The sequence below is a fragment of the Pavona decussata genome, unplaced genomic scaffold, assembly GCF_977016875.1.
Source record: "Pavona decussata unplaced genomic scaffold, jaPavDecu1.1 SCAFFOLD_92, whole genome shotgun sequence".
Taxonomy (NCBI): Eukaryota; Metazoa; Cnidaria; class Anthozoa; order Scleractinia; family Agariciidae; genus Pavona; species Pavona decussata.
In genome coordinates this window covers 55502-67043 of record NW_028145509.1, presented here as the reverse complement: position 1 = coordinate 67043, position 11542 = coordinate 55502, and positions in this window count along the sequence as shown.

Here is an 11542-nt window from a genome sequence, read left to right as displayed (position 1 = left end):
TCATTTTTAATCGTAGATTCGATTTAAAAGAGAAAAAAAGTGAGACGGGAATATGAGAAAGGATGCGAGAGACAATTGGTGAATATTAAATGAACGTTTCCGTTGTGCATGCGTAAAGGAACACCGTGTACGGTGCAGTGCCTTATCAATGGCCATTACTTTTGTTTCCTAGCGCTGCCAAAGATGCGACATATAAAGTAAGTAAGATAGAGTACATTAATCCACAATGACTTTCCACTCGCTCAATACTTCAGGTTTGCCCCATACGAGTTGGGACTCGGGACACGACGGGACATGACGAAGATCCCGAGAATGAGAATACGATTAATGATCCGCACGCCTTGCCGTTCAATTCAGTTCGCAAACGAGGAGAAATGAACTGGAGATAACTTACTTACCGGTGAAGTCATTGCTGCAGTACAGACCAGTAATGATCCCGATAATGAAAATGCGATTAATGATGATCCCTCTAATCAAGGTGCAATAAAAGTATGTTATTGACTGACTAAGAGCGGTCAGTTGCACCGTTGAATACGGGATGCACGTAAGTGAAATTACCTAAACCAAACAAACAAACAAACAACAACAACAACAAATAAGACAGTTCTGAAACGAAATCATAGGTTAAGAAGTGGCTAAATAATATGAGAGGAAAACTGAGCCAAGCCGGAGAATCAAGAATAGGAGATGAGAGCTAGTAACCATTTGAAGAAAGACCGCTTGACAGAACATGGGGAATAGGAAGGAAAATTAGAATAAGAAAAGAAGATTTGATATAAGCACATAACAGAGAATATTGGATGAGAATTAGAGATAAGATTGGAATAGAACACAAGAGCGAGGTAACAATATTAGGAGCCGTAGAATACAAGAGGGATCATGAGATAAGAATAGGAGAAAACAATGTGAGAGAATACAAGGTAAAAATACAAAAAATGAAAGGAGAAAGTACAAGAGGTTAAAATATCAGAACAGAACATAGACAACATGAGACAGAATAAGATGTTTTATGAGATGAAAAGACAATACAAAATATTAGCCTCATCTAGACCGGATTTTTTCCTATTCTAGATCGGGAAAAAGTTAGGATGACGTCATATGACTGAAGCAATTACGGCATGATTTCTAAACGCCAACTTGAATTCGTTTCTTGGACTTTTTGTAAGGATTTTAGAAGGCCACCAAAGTTGACCCAAAAGTAATAAAAGCCAGTACAAAACACAATTATGTAAAATCAAGAAAGTTGCAGAAAGAATGTTACTTGAAAACGGCAGCATTCCATTTGCTAGAAGACCCGACTGTCAAAAATAACTTGCTATGCCATAAACAAATTAAATGAACACCGAAATGACAGGTCAATTGACAATAAATTCACAAAGCTTGGAGACGCTCCGTCATATATTTGATAAGCGTAATAGTTTCAAGTTGATGAAGGCAGAATTTCCACAACCGCTATCTTCCCCTCCCTTGCCCCTTCCCAGTCTAGATTGGGTCAACGAATAATGAAGATGAACGAAATGTGGAAAAGAATATTGAAGAAAATCGTTATGAGAAACAATACGAGAAAGAAGATTAGAAATAATGTGCCAAAGTAAAAGAGACTCTGCCCTATTGCGGTACCATAAAAGATCATTTTGAAGCACTTTGATATTTTTAAAAGACTTTCCAGGGAATACTTATCATGGCGTCGCATCAGATCAGATTATAATTTTGAAGTTCACAGTCTCTGTTTTTAGACATAACAACAAAGCAGGATCACCAAGAAACCAACTTAGAGAAAATCATCGGTGAATGTACCCAGGCTTGGGAAAGAGTTATGGCTTAGCAAAAACAAACGAACGAACTAATTCACTGTAGAATTATCGCTGATATATCCAAATTGAATGGGTGTGGTATGCGGTAATAGCATTCAAAGTGGCGTAGGAATCTCAATGGCCTCCACAGTTTCTGTCGCTTGTTTTTCTTGGATGCAACTGAGGAAATGCCCTTACGACGCCTTTTTTTTAACGCAACTGACAACAAAATCAGTGTGATTTTGTTGATCATGGCAGTCAAGCGAAAACTTCACCAAACCAGATGATTCTACGGCCATAGATATAGTCGTGGATATGAAAAGGTTAACTCGATTCGCAGAGCCTACCCACGAGTTGAGGGAGATTCCAGAGTGTGAGGCGTCTCCATTATCCTCACTAAGAGCCCTTTAAGAAGGATTACCATCCATTAGGCTATACTTGTTCAATACCTGACACTGCTCAAAAGGATGTGAGTGGAGTGACAACTGTCGTTACCATGGGAACTTTTGCTTCAACAAAAGTTAAGTAAAAGACCTTACTCATCTGCATGTTAGGGATACAGTCAAAATGCCATTATGTCGCCAAGCAGGCTGCCAAGCAACATTGTAGCTCAAAGTCGCAAAATGCTCGATTTAAAAGCTTCAGTCTATTATACCCTTATTAGGACAGATCAGCAAAGGGAACCCTCTCTGTAGTTCAGTTCAGTGGTCGATAAATACGCCAATTTTCCGCACAACGTACACTGAATTGTTCCCAATCAATATACCAGAACTTGCCATAATGACCACCTCTTGAGACATGTTTAATATCTCTAGGTGGCCTGGGTACGAATCTGCCTCATCCTCAAGCGTCTCTCTTTATTAGCAAGAGGTGCGCATGCGTAGAGTGTTGTGGGACTTGCAGGAAAGGATATTCGTTTCCTGTCCTTCCCATCAGGCAGTGCAACTAAGTTTTCCTTTCTTTCTTCGAAAAGGGTTGGCAGGGAATGACTTGTGATATCGTTAAACCTGTATCTGTACAGGTAGAGATGGAAATGTTTTAGAGTAAAAAGCAAAAAAAAAAGTGTTATAAACATTAACAACTTGGCATAGTCTGACATCAGACATCGGACATCCTTTTCTCTAGGTTCCTCGCCATATTTAAAATGGTGGTTAGGCAAGAAGAAAACTTAGCCCTAAAAAGATATTCAGTAATAAAGATTTAACGAAAGAAAACCACAAATTGGTTCTTTATGTGAAAAAGCAGTGCCCTGAAGGAGTATCTGTTTATTCAGTCGAAGGAACAATTATGGTTCGAACTTCGGACAGGGTTTACGTACTGCATCAAAAGAAAGGAAGACCTGGAAAAGTATGGATTGACCGGTGATGTCCATGATGCTGAGGTTACCGAGGACGAAGAAAATGTTGAGCAGGACGGTTGAAGACTATGTTTTCTTTTGAATATTTTTCTTCTTGTTTGTTTATTTATAGCTGTAGTTTTAATATTTTAATGCAGCAGCAGCAGGTGAGCAGCTTTTTCTTCTTATTATTTTTCCCTATAGATGGGGGTTGGCATTGAATTAATCTGCTCTCCTCTGCTGCTCGCATATTTGCTGACAGGTGGTTTTCCATGTCTAAAGCACAAATAGTATCAGTTTTTCTGTTTGGATCACAGTTACTAAAATAATGATCTATTTTTTCATGTCCAGTCTTCTATATCTGAATCGAAGAGATTTTATAAAAGTACCTAGACGTGTATTTTCCACCTGTTAGCATTGCTTAATGCTGCTAATTTTGCTGCCGCTCTGACTAATTATTATTTAATGTTAATTTTTCAATTCAATGTTATTTCGAAGTGAGCCCTCTCGATGAGTATTTTTTTTCCTCTTAGGGCAAACTTCGACAATAAAATATGTTTAAATAAAAAAAAAATGGCGGTTAAGAAAAGACACTGGGTCTTGGCCGCTTCGCGAGGACCCTGGGGACGAGGGTTAAAAACAGAGGCCAGATTGATACACATTATTCATCCTTGATTACTTTTCCCCTCTTTGGCTTTCCATAATCGTCTGCGTACAATTAGCAACTGCCGTTCCAAAAAGCTCCCTACCTTTTCAGCCATCATTTGGGAACACAAATAGGGTCAGATAAATTATGCTCGAAAATTCGAGCATTATGCCTTTGAGCATCACCCTTGAAAACAAAGCATTATGTCGTAAATTATGCTCATCTTTCTGCGTTTTGCTCCATTTCGATTTAAAAGCCTTTAAGTGCTTCCCAATCACCCCCTCCCCTTGTCCGTCTATAACAGATAAAACCTACCGAAGATAAAAGGCTCGCTGAAGTTCATAATACAACATTTTATTGGACCAAATTTCTCAAAATGCAAGCTATAAAAGCCACGTTTACTGTTCACAGTGCTCAGTCGATTAAAAATAAGCGCAATATCGACCACATGCTAAAAATCGACAAAAGGTTTTTTTTGTCATTTTCTCCTACTTCCCGGCTCTCTTGGCTACTCAAATATATTAATCCAGGAGCTTATGACCATAAGCCTCAGAAACGTGTATGCTGAAAATTTCATGACAAAAGTACTACAAATGGAGCTTAAACAGCCAAATGGCTGTTTAAATGCATTTTCTACCGACTCCACGCTGAACCAGAAAGGAAATAATAATTTTCACAAACTTGCTCTCAAGACATGTAGTTTGTTGAAGAATTTCCCCACTCCCCCCCCCCCCCCCCCCCACCTACCACACATACACACGGAAGCACCGACCTATGTAATTTTGTTTCTTTCTCAAAATGTGCGTCTACTGTTGTCAAATAACTTTCTTATTTTTCTTATCTTATAGTTTTTGGAACGTATGATTAGATGGCTCCAAATTTCCGGGAAAACGATGAGCTCACGTATGATAATTACCAGTTTCTCGGAAAACGAGGAACTGCATTCTTACACGAGGTTTCTCTTCTCAGTTTCCGGTTTTATAGCCCAAGAAAATTGGAGACGTCTGCACGTACACTTCGTTCTCCGATGTTGTAGTTTATAAATGCATCACTTCTTCGTTTATGTCGATTTTTAATGGGCAAAGACTAACTAAATTCTAAATGCGGAGCATATAAAGTTATAAAACATGAGCTTCAGTACAGGGGCTCAAAAACTGAGCGAAAGATAATACTCTATTGCAACGTAATTTGTGAATTAAGACGCGCGTTTCTTTTTCTAAGGGCCACATATCAGACATCTATCAAGCGAATCTCACAAGCTTTTCCAAATTGTGTTTTAAAAGGATGTGATAAGCGAACGCGATTAAAAACCGCGACTGTTGTTAAAATCTGAAGTAATTGACTGTGCAATAATTATCTGGAGGGGGGATTCTAAAATTAGCAAAGTAGGCCTTAAAATAAAGTTGCACCCCCCCCCCCCCCCCCTGAATTAAAGTCCCTCTTTACTTTTACACTACTTCTGGTATGTCTGCATCATCAATAAATAAAACTTGGAAGCTGCGCTCCGCACAATCTTCACCTGATGAACCACCTTCATACTCGGTTGACTCCTCCTCAGAATCACTTGAGGTATCATCATGAGAACTGGAGGGTATGTTTTCATCATCATCTTTCGATGTCTTCATCAAATGTTCTTGCTACAGAACCATCTGCATGCTTAAGTATTCGTTCAACTAATTGTGCCTTGTTTCCAGATACTATTAGATCTTCTTGCCTTAGATAGACCGAAGTTGCTTGTTAGTCAATATTTCAACATCGTCTCTGCTATCCCAACAAATATCTTCTGGAATGGTGTTTCTTTCCTGATTTTTTTTGTCTGCTTTTACAGCCAAGAATTTAAGGTGCTGAAGATATCTTCTGCAAGAACTTTCGTCGATGTTAAGAGACAGTCCGCGTTAGATTCGACCGGTCAATTTGGGCCAGTCGTTCGATTTCCTTCAAATTTTCAGCAACAGACAAAGTTGATATAACATTAATGAAAACACATTTCTTTTGATTCTAAACTTAACAAGACCCGAAATTTTGAGGCGAATGTTCAACCCTCCCGAATCCCCGAAAATCGACCTTTCACCGAGTCGAAATTAACCCGTTTTCGGATGTTTGCCGCCGAAATAATATTCATCCGAAAAACCTTACATTTATACCACGAACACATACACTATACTTCTTTACAAATATGGTATATAGAACTCATATTATTGAGAACTTTTAAAAGGAGGGCATCTCAAACATACCAATGTTAACGATTCGTGCACGGAGCGTGTCAAGTGCTGCAACAAAAACCAACATTTCTCAAAATTCTGACTTACTCTGGAAGTCTCGTGTATTTTTTCAAAGAGTACTAGGATAGTGTCCTTAAACTACGGAATAATATTTAGTGGATCTCTATACTGCGAAAAGATACGGCCGCAACAATTTTGGGCAAATCTCATATTTTCCGACACATGTTGTGTGACAGCGATGGCATCCCAAGGCAACAAACTTCGACTTTTTCTGTCTTGACCGCAACTTAAAGTAGGCAAATGCAATTTAAAAGGGTAAACAATTAAAAACGTACCTTTAAAGTTCCACTGTTTTGCTTCCAAGACTTCATGTTTCACCGATTAACTGTTAGCAAATTTGATGGCCGTGTCACGGTATCTGTGTTCGTTATTTGTTGGCTTGCAGGCGACGATCATGCTAGCTAAAAACCTGAACATCTCTATAGAGTTCCGTGAAATTAGTTCTGTTATTCAACCGGGCACTCTGCAGACCAAACAGTCATAAGTTGCAGAATTTATATCGAGGAAAGACTTTTGAAAGTTGTCGTCCATCTTTGTTTTGAAATAACAACCGCTGACAGTAACAACACTTCCGGTCTGATCGAACCGGAAACAGAACATCGTCTACAGTAAGAAGTTCAATTTCTACTGTTAATTACTTGATTATTTCTAGCTTATTTTCTACTTCAAATGCATACATGTTTATGCAGGGCAACTCATTATTTAACCCTTTTACGTTATCTATGTAAAAAAAAATATATCGAAAAACTGCGAAATATATAGAAATGAGACTTCAGAAAGGTCTCAACAGCAACTGCAAATTTACGAAGCTTGCAATAAATGAGACGTCAGAATGGTCTCACCGAGAACTGCGAATTCTAATGTAAAAAGAAGAAAATGCAGGAAACTGCGAAAATTTGCAATTTTCAGTTGAAAATCGTAAACTTTGTAGCGACAATTTCGTCCTTGACCGGCATACCGCTACAATAAAAGAGGCTAAGGCTAGCAGAGTTTTTCTTTATCTTGTTTGTTTCCCGGGGGTTTTATTGAGGCTAGACTTTTCAGCGGCTCTCCTGTTTGCTATCTCCGAGAGCGACAGGTAGCTGCATGGAAGGCAATTATTAAAAACTGAGTGTACCTAAATATTATTCTGTTTCTTAGCTAAATAATTTTACAGAAAACACGAACATTTTTCAACAAAGATAGCCAAGTGCTGAACCAAATCCTTCTTTCTGTCCTTTGCTGTAAATGGGACTTCATAGTTCTTTAGAATGTTCTTTAGCATTGAAACATTAAACCGTGAAAGTTTGTTGGTTTTCCGGTACTGGCAAAGGTCATAAACGTCGTAGTAAATGGGATGTAGAAGACCGATCTCGTCAACAATGCTGTTCACCACTTCTTGTCTGTTGCTTTCTTCTTCCTATTCCAGTATTTCTTCAATTTCTGTTTTTTGTCATCAGCTGCATCTTGCCCTTTCCTCTTGGATGACACTAGCTGAGAGAAAAAGTTCTTTATCTGAACAGCTGTTAGCCATTCTTCTCTGGAAAAGCGACGCTCATTTTGTTCATCTCGGGCGTTTCGCATGTCTGCAGAGACTTGTTTTGGGTTAGTCTTCAACCCCGTTCATTCTCCTTGGTTAAACTTTGCTTTCAAGTAATCCTTCAAATTTTTAGAAAAACGAGTTGGGGCAAGTGGCTTTGAAAGGGCCCACCCCCGCGTGAGATTTGAGGGTCTGGTTGCCTGTTCTGAACCACGGGCGCTCTCTCTCGAATTATTAGAAGCTTCTTGACTGTCTTCATCTACAGTAGAGAAACGCGCGGCCCACTCTCTCCTTAGTCGATCAGAAATACTTTAAACCATTGGCTTCTTTCCATGATCTCCGATTTCAATGTGTATTTCAACAGACAAGAAGTGGTGAACAGCATTGTTGACGAGATCGGCCTTCTACATCCTATTTACTACGACGTTTATGACCTTTGCCAGTACCGGAAAACAAACAAACTCTCACAGTTTAATGTTTCAATGCTAGAGAACATTCTAAAGAACTATGAAGTCCCATTTACAGCAAAGGACAGAAAGAAGGATTTGGTTCAGCACTTGGCTATCTTTGTTGAAAAATGTTCGTGTTTCCTGTAAAATTATTTAGCTAAGAGACAGAATAATATTTAGGACATTTAGGTACACTCAGTTTTTAATAATTGCCTTCCATGCAGCTACCTGTCGCTCTCGGAGATAGCAAACAGGAGAGCCGCTGAAAAGTCTAGCCTAAATAAAACCCCCGGGAAACAAACAAGATAAAGAAAAACTCTGCTAGCCGTAGCCTCTTGTAGCGGTATGCCGGTCAAGGACGAAATTGTCGCTACAAAGTTGACGATTTTCAACTGAAAATTGCAAATTTTCGCAGTTTCCTGCATTTTCTTCTTTTTACATTAGAATTCGCAGTTCTCGGTGAGACCATTCTGACGTCTCATTTATTGCAAGCTTCGTAAATTTGCAGTTGCTGTTGAGACCTTTCTGAAGTCTCATTTCTATATATTTCGCAGTTTTTCGATATTTTTCTTTTTACAGTTTTTGTTATTATTTTAGTAAAATTGCTGGTTTTCACATGACGTAATAAAAAACTGAAATTCATATCTAAACACAATTTTGGGTTTTTATCTTCATCACATAAAAGAAAATATAAAATACCATCGGCTTGCTTGTTTTCAGAAGGAAAGCATTTTTTTTTTAAATAGAGCAGTTTGAATTTTAGATTTTCGCGCAGTGCGTGACAGAAGGATTGCTGCTCTAAACATGTCACGAATACATGAAAACATCGATTTGCCTCGTGTTTTATTAGGTCTCATCAGCTAACATGTAATAGAAACGTCTATGTTAATGTGTGAAAGTTCAGCGGAGAGAAGAAGGGCTTTGAAATAGCCAAGGTAAATTTCAGATGTTTTTGCTGGTTTCCGACCGCCATGTTGGTGTCCCTCAGACGGAACACCAACATGGCGTCCCATACTAAACTCTGTAATTTTCCGTGGTACATTTTCTTGAATAACTCGGTTATGAGATATCGCACGGCCTGTGGCTTTTACACGTTGTTTATGTATCACTCTTCTACAACATATCTATTTCTTGACTTTATCTATTGAATTGTTGAGGATTTTATTTTTTTTACTTGCGTGACGATGTGTGAGGTGAAAATCACCAATACATCTTAGATAACGTAAAAGGGTTAAATAATGAGTTGCCCGGCATAATCATGTATGCATTTGAAGTAGAAAATAAGCTAGAAATAATCAAGTAATTAACAGTACGTTAATAACAATAAAACTCTAGAAATTGAACTTAATGCACGACTTCTTACTGTAGACGATGTTCTGTTTCCGGTTCGATCAGACCGGAAGTGTTGTTACTGTCAGCGGTTGTTATTTCAAAACAAAGATGGACGACAACTTTCAAAAGTCTTTCCTCGATATAAATTCTGCAACTGATGACTGTTTGGTCGGCAGAGTGCCCGGTTGAATGACAGAACTAATTTCTCGGAACTCTGTAGAGTTGTTCAGGTTTTTAGCTAGCATGATCGTCGCCTGCAAGCCAACAAATAAAGAACACAGATACCGTGACACGGCCATCAAATTTGCTGATAGTTAATCGGTGAAACATGAAGTCTTGGAAGCAAAACAGTGGAACTTTTAAGGTACGTTTTTAATTGTTTACCCTTTTAAAACGTATTTGTCTACTTCAAGTTGCGGTCCAGACAGAAAAAGTCGAAGTTTGTTGCCTTGGGATGCCATCGCTGTCACACAACACGTGTCGGAAAATAAGAGATTTGCCAAAAATTGTTGCGGCCGTATCTTTTCGCAGTATAGAGATCCACTAAATATTATTCCGTAGTTTAAGGACACTATCCTAGTACTCTTTGAAAAAATACACGAGACTTCCAGAGTAAGTCAGAATTTTGAGAAATGTTGGTTTTTGTTGCAGCACTTGACACGCTCCGTGCACGAATCGTTAACATTGGTATGTTTGAGATGCCCTCCTTTTAAAAGTTCTCAATAATATGAGTTCTATATACCATATTTGTAAAGAAGTATAGTGTATGTGTTCGTGGTATAAATGTAAGGTTTTTCGGATAAATATTATTTCGGCGGCAAACATCCGAAAACGGGTTAATTTCGACTCGGTGAAAGGTCGATTTTCGGGGATTCGGGAGGGTTGAACATTCGCCTCAAAATTTCGGGTCTTGTTAAGTTTAGAATCAAAAGAAAAGTGTTTTCATTAATGTTATATCAACTTTGTCTGTTGCTGAAAATTTGAAGGAAATCGAACGACTGGCCCAAATTGACCGGTCGAATCTAACGCGGACTGTCTCTTAAGCTTTAAGCATGCCTAATGAGTAATCCTACCGGCCTATTCAGAAAAATATTGGTGATTTGTTAGAGAATTTAGATAAAGCAATGGACAAGTATAATGCTACCTACAGTATTGGATCTAAGTCAAAGTCATCAGTTTCAAGAAAGAAAAAGGAAAACAGGAAGAAATCCGAACATCGAAAGAAAACAGCATCCGAACGGGCTTGTATAATCTTCCAATCGCTGGGAGGAAGTCCCGTTGACTGGGAATACAACCCGGAGATATTTGGCATCCCGCAAATTGACAATATTGACCAAGAGACATTATTACTGCGGTTTACATCACATACGCACAAATCTTGTCTGAGGGACTTGCTTTCCTGTAAATGCTTCGTTGGGGAAGCGTAAGTGCTTGTTCAAAACTAACTCGGGATTTAACTCAAGTTCTTGAATATATGTTTAATATTGTTGAGATAAACTGTTCATTTTTAGTACAAGGTTTTGAAGCTGTTAAAGGGGGACAAGAACATAGCTTTCTCAACATTTAAGTGGAATTTACAGTGCCAGATACATCCATTTGAAGTAGATACAAGTTAAAACGCGCCTTTTAACATGTTAATATAACAATTAAAAAAATGAAAAATACTTTGAGCAAAATGCTCCCCCGTCTCTGCTCCCCCCTACCCCCTTCATTGGGGTAGAGTTACTGGGCGCAGAGTCTCTGCAGAGTCCCACCCTCACCGGTCCACCCGCCGAGGAAGCCAGTCCGAAAACCTGATGATGTTGAAAACATTATTTAGGACGCGATAGCGTCTTTCCCTCCCATGTGGGACACATTTTCTTAGACGTACACGAGGCACAGCCTCGTTTTGGTGCGAAGCTTGTTTTCGTCCTATAACGTCATGAAATTACTTTTTTCGTTCACGACTCTGACAGAAGTCTTGAACTCGTGGATTTCTTGACATCTTTTAGGTTGATATCGATTACATCAAGGATTTTCTTGAAAATGTTCGTCTTAATATTAATATTTCTTAGAAGATTCCAAAAATTGATTTTGATTAGCTTACGTGTAATATACATTATCTTGAGTCCATGGATTGAGATCAGCCCTCCCAGTTTAACTTCTAACCCCCCCCCCCCCTACAAATGTTTAAGAAATTACATCT